The sequence below is a fragment of the Watersipora subatra genome, chromosome 9 (genome assembly GCF_963576615.1).
Source record: "Watersipora subatra chromosome 9, tzWatSuba1.1, whole genome shotgun sequence".
Classification (NCBI taxonomy): domain Eukaryota; kingdom Metazoa; phylum Bryozoa; class Gymnolaemata; order Cheilostomatida; family Watersiporidae; genus Watersipora; species Watersipora subatra.
Window position 1 is genome coordinate 17,193,798 of NC_088716.1, and position 13,330 is coordinate 17,207,127.

The window sequence follows — 13,330 nt, forward strand, 5'->3', positions numbered from 1 at the left end:
AAATATACTGGAAATTTATATTTATTATCATAAAATTCCACATTTGTATCACAGTCATTTATGACCTACCAACGAATGAGTCATATTGATTGTTTCGCGATATCATTCTAATAAAATGTGTTATTATAATGAAAGAAGTAGATAAAGATAAGTGAAAAATGTTACAAATGGAAGTGAAATTCAGAATCTAACATCCTGCGAAAAAATTAATTTTATTAGTTTTTGCTGTTGCTTAAAAACATATTTTGTAAACAGAACCATATGGAAGCCTGTATTCCGCCATTAAGGTTTTTGCCACAGCCTACGCAATTCCGTAATACCAGCTGTGAGGGTTCAGAGGGCTAACATTGATGAGATACTGCATTATTTACTGTTTTGGTTAGTATTGTTCCTTATACCTAAATTGTAAAAACAAATGAAAAATAATTTTCTTTTGTTTTGCAGGTACAACTACAAAAACATTGACAACAAGCGTGATAATCTCAAATCAGAAGATTGGAGACTAAAATTATAAAAACACTACACCATTCTATGTCATTTTAATTGAACAAGTTGAACTGACTGAAACATGCTACATCTCCGGTGTTTTTTTGTGTAAAACCTAACTTAATACATGACACCAGCATAGTCAGCGTGATATTTAAATGCAACTATAATTATTTCCCGAGTTGCATTAGTCCATAGCAAGCATAGTTGCTGAATATTGCACATCTTTCAAGTAGAGTAAACCCAGCACTTATACATTCTGCTCAAAGAGTTCTTGTGCCAAATCTCAAACTCAGCAGTCAAAATTCTAGCCAACAAGATAAAAATACTCAAACTTTTAAATATCAAGATTTGAGAGAAGATAATTCCTGAATTTCCAGTGAGTATAATACTACTTTTTACTAACAAAAGTCAACCAAAATACCATGAGAACAGTAATACACAGTGTGGGTAAGGTTAGTCGGCTAGGCTATTAAAAACTAGATGAAATCATAATTGTTATATACAAGCTTATATATGTTATATACGGTTTAGCTTTATAAGAGGGTCAGTATGGTGTAATCTCAAGAGTTCAAAACTTTCAAGTTGGAAACATTTGAAAACATTGAAATCAATATTCAGAGGCTAAGCATGACACTAAACCACAAAAATTTTCATTTTAATGTCATGACCAGAGCTATATTGATTGCTAATTATGATTTTTGTTATGTGGGTCTACAGAAAAAGCTATCTTAAATAGTACTCCACCCTTTCCTATTATAATTAGTTAAAACAATATGATTTTTAAATTTCTTGTTGGCATGAGTAACAGTAACAAAATAACAAGAAAAGAGGGCGTTCAGCTAAAGACTAAGTCACAGTTGTTATCAAAATTATAGACCATATAATTAAACCCTGAAAATAAAATTGAAAAAAGAGTCTCACTGTTTTATCTTGTCAGTACATACCTGCAACCAAAAGCAAGTCAGGCATCATAGCATCATTACGAAACACGATTGCAGAATCTACAGAAAAAAAAGACAATTGATGGTGAGCATGCATTCATGTTGACCAAGATAAGTTAGTCAGTACATCACAAGTTAGACAAAGACACACGAGTAACGCATGTAAACAAGTGCCAGCGAGGTGTTGACAGTGGCTGATGGGATTAGCCATTTCTCTGAACTAAACAATCACCAGCCACGCTATTACATAATGCCATACACTCAGCTATACACAAATGGATGTTTAAATAATGCTAGCTACTAGATTATGACCTTCAGTTCTTGAACTGGGTAATGTCTGGCTCTGAAAGCTAAAGCTTGCAAGATACAAAAGGTGTCCCACAGCACATGGAGAACTATCAAGCAAATTTAGTCATTGATTTTGCTAATGCTGCACACAAATTTGTTGCTAACTAGCATATTAATGTGTATACAGAGAGCTTAATTATTTTGCATGTATCTGTATCATGGTTCAAAAGCTAAGCTTGCTGAAAAATTATTTAGTAATTCATATCTACCAAAGCATTATGAATTATAGCAACTCTCGACTACTGCCAATCGCTTGACATTTCTACAGTTTCTTCGGCTTTTATGACTACAGAGGTTTTTTTGGTTTGCGATTAGGTTATCTGGAGTGTTCTTGTCCCTGCATGCACATATATCTTTTTTGATCACTCAAACCTTATCTCTATCTCTTCTTCGAGTACATAGAACAGTTTAAGTATTGTTCAATATATATACTTAAATTGTAATTTTTCAGGTGAAAATAACTTTTTATCATTTTGCATGTAAAACTACAAAAAACATTGGCGACAAGCGTCAGAATCTCAAATAAGAAGAATGGAGACTAAAATTATAAAAACACTACACGACTCCATGTCATATTTAATTGTACTAGTAGAACTGACTGAAACATGCTATATCTATGGTGTTTTATGTGTACAACCTAAATTATTACAAGACACCAGCTTAGTCATCATGATATTGAAATGCAATTATAATTATTTTCATAGTTGCATTAGTTCGTAGCAAGCCTGGTTGTTGAATATCACACATCTTTCAGTCCCAGTAAACCCAACATTAATCCATTCTGTTCAAATAATTCAAGCACCAAATCTCACACGCAGCAGTCTAAATTCTAGCCAACAAGATAAAAATACTCAAACTTTCTAATTACAAGATTTGAGAGAAGATAACCCCATGAATTTTCAGTGAGTTTCACTGCTAGTGCCAAACCCTAATTTGTACTAACAAAAATCAGCCACAATACAATCAGGACAGTACTACACAGTGTGGATAAGGTTATTCGGCTAGGCTATTAAGAACTAGATGAAATCATATTTGTTATAGACAGGGTTAAGCTTTATAAGAGGGTCAGTATGGTGTAATCTCAAGAGTTCAAAACTTTCAAGTTAGAAACATTGGAAAACATTGAAATCAATGTTCAGAGGCTAAGCATGACACTAAACCACAAAAATGTTAATTTTAATGTCATGACCAGAGCTATATTGATTGCTAATTATGATTTTTGTAATGTGGGTCTACAGAAAAACGCTATCTTAAATAGTACTCCACCCTTTCCTATTATAATTAGTTAAAACAATATGATTTTTAAATTTCTTGTTGGCATGAGTAACAGTAACAAAATAACAAGAAAAGAGGGCGTTCAGCTAAAAACTAAGTCACAGTTGTTATCAAAATTATAGACCATATAATTAAACCCTGAAAATAAAATTGAAAAAAGAGTCTCACTGTTTTATCTTGTCAGTACATACCTGCAACCAAAAGCAAGTCAGGCATCATAGCATCATTACGAAACACGATTGCAGAATCTACAGAAAAAAAGACAATTGATGGTGAGCATGCATTCATGTTGACCAAGACCAGTTAGACAGTACATCACAAGTTATGGTGTGTTTACACTGGCCAGGACCGACTCCGATTAGGTGCCAATACTCTGACTCAGACCGGTACCTCAGACATTTCACGTATGGGTGCCGACACCGACTCTCCTTTACATTGCAACGATCGAACCATTTTTTTTGGTACCAACAGCCAATCACAGCGCTTCGACGTTCTGACCTTCACCCAACCACGCAACGACGAGTACACATAAAAATCAACGCGTTTGATGTGGAAAATTATATACTAGTACTACACTATTACTACTGCTCCTACTACTACCGCTAGAAGCAACTACTGAATGCCGAATGGAATCTTCCGATGACGATTAGATTTTGTTGATGGCAGGATCAGCTGCGGGAGCTCTGACAGTCTGTATTATATGTAATTATATGTTTGTATATATTTTTTGTCTATAAATATTTTATTATATGTGTTTTCCTTTTTATTATAGCCTTGTTACTCGTTAGGCTATCAATTGTCGTCGTTTATGTTGTCATATCAACGCATTAGCGGGCCTAATTATTGGCCATTTAAACATTGTTACCTGGTGTTCCTACTCGGTTCCGTTAGCCGGAACGGGCAATTTTATTGTATATAAGGGCGCAACGCTCACTTAGTAGACAGAGCGAATGGCCGTACGCTCCTCGGCTAGTAAATTTCCTTCGCTAATAAAACCTTGAATAAAATCACACTCAATTTATTTCTGTATGAAATAATTTAGATCGTGCCAAGTAAGGGCCGGCAAATTCCTTTAAAGTAGTACATGTAGTTGAACTAGTAGTAGTACTAGTAGTAGTCATACAACTGGCTATTCACTTTTAATTAATTTAAATAAAAGCTCACTATCAGAAAGAGCACTAGGGAAAGTTTAATGACAGTCTCCTAGCCTCTCATTAAACCTAGCCCTTTCGTTTCATAAACTTAGAACTGCCATTAAAGCTTAGGCTCATTTAATCAGAGGCTCCTAGCTTATGATTGGCTGATGAGCTGCTGGGATTCACCGGACACCGACTTTCAAATCAGCACCAACACCGATCTCTCTGCTCACACCTACCGATGCCGACACCGACTCATCAAATTGGTCTGTGCTCGACAAAATGGGTGACAAAATCGGCCAGTGTACACGCACCATTAGACAAAGAAGCATGAGTAATGCGTGTAACAAGTGCCAGCGAGGTGTTGACAGTGGCCGATGGGATTAGCCTGAACTAACAACCCCCAGCCATGCTATTACATAATGCCATACCCTCAGCTATATACAAATGGATGGTTAAATAATGCTAGCTACTAGATTATGACCTTCAGTTCTTGAACTGGGTAATGTCTGGCTCTGAAAGCTAAAGCTCACAAGAGACAGAAAGGGTCCTGCAGCACACTGGAAAACTATAAAGCAAATTTTAGTCATTGATTTTGCTAATGCTACACACAAATTTGTTGCTAACTAGCATATTAATGTGTATACAGAGAGCTTAATTATTTTGCATGTATCTGTATCATGGTTGATTAGCCAATCAAAAAAATGTGCAAAAGCTAAGCTTATGGCAAAATAGTCATTTTCTCTTAAGTAATATCTGCAACTGGGAATATTAATAATATCGTTCAATAATATAAACATCCATGGTAAAAGATTTTTCTCATGTCATGCGTATCTAATATCCTTCACAAAGCCTTGTTAGCAAAGCTGATGCTACATGTAGTTCTAGCATTATACAATGTTGCTCATTTTACATCCATTTTTCGTCCTAAATTTCTATACTGAAAAATAAACTACTGCTAACTTTTGCCTTGCAATGGAAGCTTTGATAAGCATATGGTACGGAAATAATTTTTGTATGAATATTACAATATAAATTACAGTCAAACATGGATAACTCGGCCACGGATAGCTCGAAAACATGGTTAATTCGAACGGTTTCTTTGGTCCGTTCCCACGTAATGATAAATTGCTATAGATAACTCGAACTCAACACTGTTAATTCGAACTGTTCTTTGCCCAACAGCTACCGAAACGGCCTATTCAAAGCCATAGAGGTAAACTTCATCTTTTCGTAATTCATAAGCGTCGTTATTACCACCATCGGCAAAATATTTTTGTCAACGACTTTTCTAAAAGTTTGGTGAAATTTGATTTATACTGCGATACGATGAATAGCACGGGCTAGCCGGGTCACGCGCGCAAGAATTTTCGCCACGCACATACAAAACAAAAATCGCATGTTGTTTTGTATGTGCGTGGCAAAAATCCTTGAGTGCGTGACTCGGCTAGCCCGTGATGAATAGTTTTCCGACGTTGATTCCGTGTTGAATCAACGTCGGAATGTTGAATGTTTAAAACGTCTTAAAAATGTTGTAATTAAACGTATACATTGTCTGAGCTACAAAAAACTATTCATCGTTTGACCTAAACACAGAATACGTGTGTACATTCAATAAGTATCTATTAAACAAGCGTGAGTGATATAGAATGTACCGTAAAACCTCGTAAAACTTCTAATTGAAAGGAGTGTTGCTCTTTACGAATCCCAGGTAAAGTAAGGTAATCTGCATAAACTTCAAGAAAAAACGGCAAAATTGATCGTGGGTAAAACCCCAAAAGAAAAAAATGTCTTTTCTTTTGAGCATTTCAACAACGATCAAGTTTTGCCAATGTCAATCTGAAAAACGTCCTGGCAATAACATCACCTCAAACAACAAACCAATCTCAAGTGATAGAAAAATCTCTATACTTTTTTATGAAAACGTTTTAAACTTTACATTAGAAGCATTTAATTTGAAACAAACCATTTGTGCTTTTGATTTATATTATAGTTTGTATATGTACATGAATCTACTAATAAATATGTAAATATATGGACTTGTGACAGTGCTCTGATAACTTGAATGCTCTGATAATTCGAACACTTTTGCTCGGTCCCTTGAAGTTCGAGTTATCCATGTTTGACTGTATATACCATTTCACTATTCAGTTCTTAAACATCCTTCTGTAAACCATATTATTGAAACAGTTGCTGTACATTTTTGAATCCCTTGAAATCTTTAAAAAGTTGAAAAACTTATCATTCGCGACCTTGAAGCTTTAATGTAAAGCATGCATCTAGCAACCAGTTAGCAAGACAACATTTTTCTGTAATCCATATCTACGGAAACATTACCAAGGATAGCGACTCTCAATTCTTGCAAATCACTTGACATTTCTACAGTTATCTTCAGCTTTTAAAACTACATATGTTGTCTTGGCCTGCGCGGTCAGGTGAGTTTTTGTACCTGCATATTTTTTGCTCCCTATAACTTTATATCTAAGCATTCATAACAGCCTTTCTCTTCTTTGATTTTCTGCTTTTCAGTTGTTATACGACTAACACATATATAAAGTCAGAATGACTGCGTTAAAAACCTGAACATGAAATAAATGTTAGGCTACAATCATTCAGGCTTCTAATAAAAGTCCTAATTTTTTGTTACTTTGGATGAGTGACAACCACAAATTCTTTAGTTCAATGTAATCCCCAAGGTACATGGTAAGCCAGAGCTAAAGCATAAGCACACATACCTGCTACCTCCACTATCTGTCCTATTTCTTAAATAGAGTTTTAGCCTATCCTTGTTTGTCTAAATCAGAAACTAAAGCTAAAAGCCTGACTGTAACGAGATGGAATGAGATAGATTTACAGCCTTACTTAGGCCTGGTTCAAACCAATATGGCATCTAAGACACGCGTGACAGAGTACCTGTTATGCAAGCGATCGCTCATGGACTACAAGCTCAGAGTGCGCGACTATTATGTCCTACAGAAAGAAATGTCGTCATTTGCGCAATTAAATTAATTTGATGCCCATACGCAGCTACACAATTTGTTTGCTTTCCAGCTGTTGGATACATAATGAGTCGAGATTACGCAGCTGTCCCCAGGTCTGAACCCGGCCTCACCTTAGCATGCGCAGACAAAGGAGTGCCACACTGATAATTTCAAGATAAGATAAACTTCACTACAGGATTTGTAAATTTTTGATGGTTTTAATTTATACGCTACCACGTGCACAATAATATATATATACAATATATCATTATTTTTTTAAAACAACAACTGCAAGAGACTTGCCAAATCATTAGTTCAAAAGGCAATGATGAAAGCGGGGATGAATTTGAGCACAAATTTAAAAAACAATATATGCATAGTGCATAAAATGCTTTAGAAAAAAATATATTTGAAGCATATAGGTGTCTTTTAATGCTTTTTAAATGCTTTCTGGAAGGCTCACCTATCTGGTATGTCTATGAAATTTATTTTAAGACTGCAGGGCTTTCTGCAATGCTTTAAAACAGTATACAGTTCACAAGCTATCGGCATGCTTAATCCATCATGGCTAACTGATTGTCAATGACAGTAGTTTAAAAACACTGCTACATTAGGCAGCAGTAAAAACTTTTGTTAAATCTTTTCTTTTTCAGTTTAATATATATGATATCTGAGTAAATACAACATCTTTAAAATTTATTGAAAGCCTTTTACTAAAAGCATTGGAGTAAGTAAGAACGTCAAAGTTCAGAGTGATAGTGAAATGGCATTGCCTTAATTAGTGTGTCTCTATCAAAACTGGGCACTGCTACACTTTTGCTGCGTCATTTGCTGTTAATTTCTCTCATCCTTTGTCCAGCTGGAGACACTCCATAGGTATTACGTAATTACTCTTGCATTGAGGGTCTGCTGTGCCAAATTGGACATTCACTGATCCCCATAGCTCGTTGCTCTGGAGTGATTATTTCTAATCACAATCATTCTAAACATAGATGTTTGGATTCATCAAATTGAAAAACATTTAAAATCCCTAATTGGAAATTATGCAACTCCTATTAAAACATACATGATAATAATTGAAAACTACCGTATGATAGGACAATCTTGTGCCAACACAATCTGTTTGAACTATTATAGCAATAACAAGTAACAGTTATTAGCGGAGAACATTGGCTAACAGAACATTTCAGGGGTTGATGTAGATCTGGCCATCCATAGGAGCTTATTTGAGAATTGAACAATGAACCACAGTTTGAATGCCAGGAGTTCTAATTGAACAGGCAACGGCTGTCTAAAAAGATAATGAAACTTATGAAAGGTTGGGAAGTTAAAAAGGAGCCTAGCTTAATCATTCTCCAAGTTTGTGATTACAGCTCACACCTAAAAAACAGAAGAACATTGTTTGGTTTAATCCGAACTTGTAAATACTAATGATTGGATCCGATAAGCGCCCCTAGCCCATATAGGTTGCTGTTTTTTTAGGTTTGGCTAACAGCTGAAGCCAAATAAGTAACTAATGTATTATTATTATTGTACCAGAAAATGTGGCCAATATCTTATTATTGGGTTATATAACATCTATAATAGATGTTATATAACTCAATTATAAGATATTGGCCAAATTTTATGGCAAAAATTTCATTAAGAGTTGAAAAACATGTTTTCTTGAGTTGTTTGTGATAGATAGCCAAGCTACTTAATTGCAACGCAAATAAATGGCATTTTGTGCATTTCAAAAGCATATTAGCCAGAGCTAATGCTTTCACTTCTACATATACAGTTAGGTAGTTGGTATAATGAATCAATTTGGGAGTGGCTACCGGTTTCTGTCTAGATTGCGTAATAGCAAATGTGCTGAGGTTCTACCGTTCTGCTATGTCATACTCTGAACGTTTGCTGAGCCCTAGGTTTGTTGTTGATCTGTATTTCATTTTCATAACAATAATTTTATGAGCCTATAAATCTGGAATATTTGATATAAAAAAATTTCATAAAAGGCTTTTATAAATAGACTTGGAAACAATATTTCAGTTTGTTTTTATAACTTTTTTGTGCATTGATAAAGCGATGTAAAGTACAATCACTACAAAGCTAAAACAATCCTCCTCAATATTTCTTACTCTTACAAAAATATTACTTTCACTACCATCAGAGTCAGTGCTGCTATTTCTTGTCGGTTTAATGAAAAAAAAAGTAAATCTGAATTAGCTATAATATCATCAACATAAGTAATTATCTGTTGTCTAATGTAAGTTATGTATCTTGGTCTACTAAAATTCACTAAATGCCTCTCATCTTCAGCTCTGTTGTGATACTCTCCTTTACTGTTAAAGCATACGTAGCTCACTGACTCCAGCAAAACAATGCTACTAGCATAACTCATCAACGACAAAAACAGATACAAAAACCACAGCATAATTGCTTTATAATAGCATACCATAACATACCTTAGGCAAGACTAACTAATGACGAAAAACATCATGAATACTTTAACAGATGATTGAATGTGAGCCAGTGCTAAAACTAATATTAATGACATATTTAATGACAGACTTAATCCTACTCCGCTTATGATAGGTAATCCAATTCATATGTATCTCGGAAGGTTCTTACATAAAACTTACACAACAATGTTGGTTTTTTTCGGTTGGAAAATTCCAAACAAAAATTTAAAATTACCTTGTGATTCAATGCTAATTTTATACAACAAATTTTGGACAACATTGTCAATACCATAAAAGTCCTAAATATCATTGGTTATGTTGTCAACGGATAATAAAATCAGGCTACTACACAATTACTGGGAAGTTCGCGAAAATGCGCAGTCGACCATATATTTCACATAACTGAGCATACGGCAGTGAAAGCGTATACGACACTGTATATTGTTAGTCATATGTATATTTAGTGATCGAATCTTAGGAAAACCAGAAACATGAGTGTACCAGGACCTTTGAAATTGAAATTGAAAATTGAAAATTGAAATCCATTGAAAACTACCAACTGGTAAAAATTAGATTTAAAAAAAACAAAACACCAAAGGTAATATCAATTAGCTACCTATAGGAAGTGCAACTTTGGCTTTTCCAATCGTTGAAAGAATATACAGTAGGCCTACATTACGAGCTCCTGCAGCATAAATAATATTTTCCAGTGAAGTTTACAATATATTGATTGTACAATATAAGAACAGTAAAATACATGTGAATTGCACAACCCATTCAAAGACCTTTCCAAACTGACCTTTCGGGCATACAAAGAGGAAAAACTTGACGTAATTTTTTTTAAATATGTGGGGTGTACTGTAACTGCAGTAATATTAGGGTGCATTGACAACTTTTCTCTGTTTTTGATCAACCTCATTTGTTTTTTACCATTTTTCAGTACTTCCACAATAACTTGGGGAGCGTACATCTTTGACATTCATTTACAACGATTTACTAATTTTTCTAAACAGCAATGTATAATCTGCAAAGGAAAACTAATAACAAATATTTTATGTCTACAAGGAAACAAAACAAGAAAATATTTTACAAAAGCTGTTCTGCCTGCTTATCACCTCTCTGTATTCAGAGGTCAAGGTTAGGAAAAAATAGAACTAGTGATGATACTCCCACTCCTTACATTCACATAGGTGGACTTACCTGCGCCAATCAATCGCCTTTATATTTATGAACATTGCACAATTACCCTATTCTCTGTTTTGTCGGTACATCTGGCAATCTGTCACAACCAACTAGATTGCTACGAAAATTATATACATAATATGTATAATGCTATATTCACATAGTCTTCTCTCTTACATGTAAAGCAATCAATATAAACTAAAGTTTAAATCAAAGTTGAGAACTCACTCGACTTAGCATGTAATATGGAATTTTTTTGGTAGTCGGAAGCAAAAACTTTACAGAAATGTATGTCGTCTAGACTTTAGTTCTAAGAGGTATAGGCCTACGTTATAGGAGCGTTTACTGTATATGGTAAGAGTGATGGGAGTGATAAGAATGGCTTAGCCTTGTGGTTAGTCACTCTTGTTAGTAGACTTGCTGTCTGAATGTCATGAGTCCAATATACTGCAAGGCGATTTTCTCATTGCTAAGGCTTTATCGCTATAATTTGGTGAATGAATGACAGACAGACAAACATTGAGATTCGTGTATATATATATATATATCTGGATTTAACCCTGCATTTATTTATTCTAGCTTGTTCAAACTGCCATTGTGTTATCTTAAAAATTCTAGCAGCAAGGCCAAACGGCTAACATAAATAATATACAAGCTAGGGCCCAGACAGTTCTATTTTCCAAACAGCTTTCTGTAAACTGCATCATCTGATTTGCTCTAAGGTCAGCATATAGCATGCATGCATATACCGTAACAAAAATAGGTATTTTTAATGTTTTATGTTTGAATGTACATGTTTGTTCTAGTAAGTGTTACAGAGCAGGCTTTATTATTCACATGTGTGTTCTACCACTCTTTAACTAGCTCTGCCTTACAAACCTGGCTCTTCAGGCTGAGAGCCACATAATGCGTATATAACGAGTATGTGATAATATTGCAAAATACTAGATAAGCAGATGTAATAACATTGGCCTTGCTTTGACTGCAGCAGCCATAAATAACATCTCTGTCACATCTAGAAATACTGTGCCGATTAGTGTTAGTCTTGCTTCATAAATAGGTGTATTTATAGGCCCACAGGATAAACCCGGCAATCAGCTGAAACTTGACCACTCCGACCCATATTTCTCAGTCCATTGGTCACCTGCACCTAAATTAGGCAGGGCTAAGAATAAAGGGAGTAACAGACAGAAATTTGTGCCTGTCCCAGCAACTATAGGCAATGAATTGGTACACCACAATTAGCTCTAAAGGTTAGCTCTGAGGTTGATTAGGTAACATTGTTTTACGGACTGGCTTGATGATCTGGCCAAATACAGAGCTGAATGCAAGCTGATTATACTAATTAATCTTGGCTTCACTCACATTTCCATTGCTACATCATCCAATACGACTAATGTTGAAGTATAATCAAAATAACTATATTATCGCATTTGTAGACTCCTCCCCTCCTGATACATGGAGTTTTTAAAGAAGGTGCAAACCAACGGTGAAGGCCTCAACATCGCTTCAAAATCTTATAAATCGCACCGTCAAATACTTCAAAACCACTCCTGTCTCTTAAATAACCCATCTAAGAACTGTGGTAACTGAAGGCCAAAACTTCATGCTGGTTGCTTTCATGACACCAAGGCCAACCTTGCGGGTTTTCAAAAAGGGCACCTGGCTACATAGATGTTAATTAATATTGAGGTCAAGCCTTTTTACTTGTGGCTGCTACATGCCAACAGACAGCGTGTGTAATAAGAAAATTGTGATAATAATTGAATTTTCGCATCTAGTTGCATTTTTTCAACAATTCATCTCAACAACTATTAGACATGGTCATGATAAAAACACTCTAAAATAATTTGAGTTATGACATACAAAACTTTGAAGTATAAAGAATTTATTGTATTATAAACATTTCCAAGTTTTCCTAATATTTTTCAGATATATGGTAAAAGTGAGAATCTTTTTGTCCCCTTGTTAATAGATGTTTGTGTGAATCCCTGTTGCTATCTTTGTTCAAATGTCATTCATGGACAAATTAAAAGTATGTTGGAAACTCATTAAATAAAAATGAGACTGTAAAAATCAACCATTTCAGTTAAGCACACATGTTTTGGCTTTATTTTAAAAAATTGTAGTTTTGCAAAAATATATTTGGCATATAATTTACCAAGTTTAACTAAAAAAACCTCTTAGTCTAAGATTTTGATGATTTTTTTAATATGTTGTTGCCCATATTGAAAAGCGCTTATATTCCAAATTTTGATATTCTAGGGTCATTGGTTCAGGTGCTAAGAAGATTTCAACATTGACCATTTGTAGCCCGAGTTTGAGGGCATAGCACATCTACATGTAGCTGAATTTAGACTCATATGATCTGAAGAATATACAAGTTAAATATCTAGATTTTTGTGTCTACACAAAGTTTCTATATTTACACAAACAAATAGGTTTGAAATTTTTTTGGATAAATAATGGGGGAGATAACTTAAACCAAAAAGGAACGAAAATGCTATTTTAGCGACTATTCAAAAACAATTATC

The 13,330-nt window shown here is 34.7% G+C and overlaps 1 long non-coding RNA gene across 1 annotated transcript in view; it reads right to left on the reverse strand.

Annotated features, from left to right (window-relative positions):
- Positions 1-7,058, reverse strand: part of LOC137403807 (uncharacterized) — a 214,628-nt gene extending 207,570 nt beyond the window's left edge. Inside the window, exons 1-3 of the long non-coding RNA XR_010979619.1 lie at positions 6,925-7,058; positions 3,245-3,301; positions 1,434-1,490 (exon numbers count right to left, since the gene is read on the reverse strand). This is a non-coding gene — a long non-coding RNA (uncharacterized lncRNA). The remainder of the gene's footprint in view (positions 1-1,433; positions 1,491-3,244; positions 3,302-6,924) is intronic.
- Between the last annotated feature and the right edge of the window lie 6,272 nt (positions 7,059-13,330).